Consider the following 3,930-nt stretch of genomic DNA (forward strand, 5'->3'; position numbering starts at 1 on the left):
ATACCGTTTTTATGTAATGCTATATTTCCATTTTAAAGCTTTACCCACTCAGATGTTTAAAATGAGACGTGAAAAAATGTAAAAGGCTAGCTTTGTTAGACATGAGGGGTCTTGTGGCTGTGGGAAGCACCAGAGCTCCAGGTGACCAGGGATCAGATGCCGGCAGTTACCCCTGCGCGCCTCCCACCAAGGAGCCAGCCAGGCCTCACGCCCGAGCTGTGGTTGTCTTCCTGCTTGATTCCTCGTGGCAGTGTTTCAAACTCCTTCCAGCTCCTCGAGCTCCCTCGGGGTCTTCCCTCACTGCTCTCAGCAGGTGACGTGGCCCCCACTCATGGAGGATGCACTGCTGGCCTGTCTCCCGGGAGGGCCTCAGAGGCAGAGGTGGCCCTGCTCTCATCCATCCTTTCCTTGGCCTCTCCTGTACCTTCAAATTCTCCCTCTCCAGCAGTTCCTTCCCCTTGGCCTCTAAACTTGCTCTGGTTGCTTCCAACTTCAAAGAGGACAAAGGATGCTCCTCGATCTTCACCTGCCTCTGCTACCTGTGACCCTGCAGCCCGGTCTGTGCTTTAGGGTAGAAAGGGCCACATCTAGTGTAGCAGTTTCTCCAGGTGGCTGAACTCCTTTTCTTTTTCTTATTTTGGTAGTGAGAAGATTGCACTGCTAAAATATTCTAAAGGAATAGAAAGCAAGTGCTTCAGGAGCAGACAGTTTTGGAACAGGGTACAAGGGCACCAGACTGGCCTCTTAAGTACCCAAGTATAAGGCACACGTGTGCCCACTCTTGTTGGAGAAACGCTGGAGTGGGGCGGTTACCAGATTTTGTTCTGTTCATCACTAAGTTCGCCCACAGTTAATGTTTACGAGCACTTGCTGTGTACCAGGCATGTGCTAAAGGCTTTCTGTGCATTATCCAGCAATTCTCACAGCGCTGTGAGGTACTACTACCCAACTTGCAGAAGGGTGGGGACCATAGATAGGGTAGTACCATTATCCAATTTACAGACGAGGAAACTGAGCTCAGAGAGGCTTAAGTGACTTGGCCACGGTTCTGCAACCAGGGAGTGGTGGGTTGCAACCCAGGCTCCCAACTCCTCTTGTGCTACTCTGCCTCTGGTCAATAACAAGTTGGCTCCTGGGGTCAGAGAGAGTTAAAGGGGAGTGGAGACTCCAAGGTGTGGAGGGCCCTTGAGAATCTCTTCTTGGCTGGGCCTAGAGACCCTTCCTCTCTCTCATTGCCTGCCAGGACCCCTGAGATTGGTTTCAGATCCAGGAGTGGGTAGGGTTGGGGGCGGGCACCATGTCCATGTTCTCAGCACAGGGAATGAGAGGAAGGGAGAAGACCCAGGGAGCCTGAGCTTCAGGATGGGCTTGGGAAGCTGCAGAAGCCAGACGAGGTGCCACGACAGAGTGATAGACTCTGGGAGCACCCTGGGACCTCGGGCAGGGCAAAGGGAAGTCTGGTGGAAGAGGGGACTTCCCATGACAGTTGGAACAGGGCGCTGCACGTGACTTTCCCCTCCCACTAATCCCTTCTTTCCACTCCTCCCTAATCACGCTTCTGTTCTTTTTGTTGTTGTTGTTGTTGAGGTACACGGGCCTCTCACTGTTGTGGCCTCTCCCCTTGCGGAGCACAGGCTCCAGACGCACAGGCTCAGCAGCCATGGCTCACGGGCCCAGCCGCTCCGTGGCATGTGGGATCTTCCCAGACCGGGGCACGAACCCGTGTCCCCTGCATCGGCAGGTGGACTCTCAACCACTGCGCCACCAGGAAAGCCTTCACTCTTCTGTTCTTTGTTTCTCAGACTCCTCTTGGCTGACTTGCCCCTTGAACCTCAGAGTTCCCTGGGGTTGAGTCCCTGGTGGACAGATGGCTCCACAAGTTCTCCATCATCTACACCCAGGCTTCAGCTGCATCTGTGTCATCCCCAAATCTCCATCTGCATCGAGCCCAGAATCCACACTTCCAACTGCTCAGTGGACATCTCCACTTGGAATGAACACGTCCAAGACAAAGAATGTGTATCCACAACCTATGTAGTACTCTTTCAGACCTTGTTTCTCCATTCTCATACTTGGACACTTGGAGTCGTTGAAGCTCCTTCCTCGTCACCAGCATCCAGTGGGTCACCAAATCCTCATACTCCTCTCTGCAAAACTCTCCCCATCAGCCCTCTCTACTCCATTCCCTCTAATCCCGTGCCAACCCCGGCTTGGTCATCTTTGATCTGGACCTTTGAGAAAATGCCTCACTGGTCTTCCTTCCTGCAGCCCTAGTTTCTACCCACAAACCCATCCTCCACATTACCTCCAGAATGATTTTATACACAGATCTGGTTCCATCTCTTGCCTGCTTCCTAATTCCTGATGGACTGGTTCACAGGTAACATCCAAACTCCTTAGCATAGTAATGGGCAAGGTTTCTTTTAAATTATTTGCTCATGTGCTACACTTTTAAAGAGTTAACAGGTAGTGGTTGTCTACGGCTGCTGTAACAAATTACCACAAATTTAGTGCCTTGAATGACATGAATTATTATTTTCCAGTTCTGTAGGTTAGAAGTTCAATGTCATCTCACAGGGCTAAAATCAAGGCATCAGCAGGGCTGCGTTCCTTCTGGAGGCTCTAGGGGAGAATCTGTTTCCGTGCCTTTTCTAGAGGCAGCCTTTATTCCTTGCCTTGTGGCCCTCTCTTCCATCTACACAGCCAGCACTGTTGCATCTCTCTGATGGTTCTTCTGGAGTCCTGTCTCCCTTTGCTCGCTGGAGCTGAGCTCTGCCTGAGGCCTGAAGGGTAGTACCATTCAGGTGAGGCCCCAACCAAAGCCTCACTCTGCATCTGTTAACTTTGTCTACTTTTTAGTGTTCCTGACCCATGGACCAGCCTTGTCTGAGACCAGAGCCCAGACAGAGATCCATACCATCTTATTGCCAGCAAAGCTGCCTAGGTGCCTGGCCCTAGATCTGTGACCCAGAGGGCTTGCTAATGGTCACCCCAGAATTAGACACACCGGGTCTCAAGCTCAGCTGGACTCCACAGGCCTCGCTCTGCAGGGACAGGCCCCACTCCTGTGGGGCAGAGGACTGACCAGGGCGCATTGTCCTCCAGAAGGGCTGGCTCCCAGAGAGAGCGGCCGAGAGAGCAGACCTAGGGCTGCCCTCAGCTGACGGGACCTTTGGGGGTCTTGGCTTATAAGAACCACAAGGGCAAGGCCCTGGGAGAGGACAAGGGGAGGCATTGCCGGGCCAAACAAACTTCTGTTCAGAATTCCAAGTATTAACTTGACGCTCAGGACATGGCAGGGCTTGGCATTCCATGGCAGCACACCCGAACTAGTGGACAACCCCCAGTGCTGGGGAGTCAAAACCATGCCGTGAAATGTACGCATCTCAGAGCTTCTTTATTCCAGATCTTCCCTCACAGGGATGGATCCAAAGAACGAAAAATCTTCCCTTTGCCTTTCCAAATAAATAGCAAATATTTACTTAGAAGCTAAGTTGAACATTTTCTCTGGAGGAGTCAGCATGTATCTGTAACTCAAGCCCCTCCCAAGATGTGTTTTATCAGCCAGCCTTTGTTGTCTTTCAGGAAAAAAATGAGTTCCGGAAAAAAAGCCTCTAGGGTTGTTGGATGCTGATTTCCTAAACAGCCTCCTAAACTGACAATTCCGTGACATCTCAGGGCTGGTTCCAGAGAACACATGATACTTTAACCAAAGGGAAAATGCTCCACCCAAAGGCAGCATCTCTTGGACCCAAAGCAATTTTTTCCATCTCTTCCTGTCAAAACAAAACAAACAAAACCAAAAAAATACCCCAAACACAGACACACAAAAACCAGAAACAAAAAACCCCCAAACATGGGCTTCCCTGGTGGCACAGTGGTCGAGAATCTGCCTACCAATGCAGGGGACACGGGTTCGAGCCCTGGTCT

Source organism: Pseudorca crassidens, chromosome 3 (genome assembly GCF_039906515.1).
Source record: "Pseudorca crassidens isolate mPseCra1 chromosome 3, mPseCra1.hap1, whole genome shotgun sequence".
In the NCBI taxonomy this organism is placed as follows: domain Eukaryota; kingdom Metazoa; phylum Chordata; class Mammalia; order Artiodactyla; family Delphinidae; genus Pseudorca; species Pseudorca crassidens.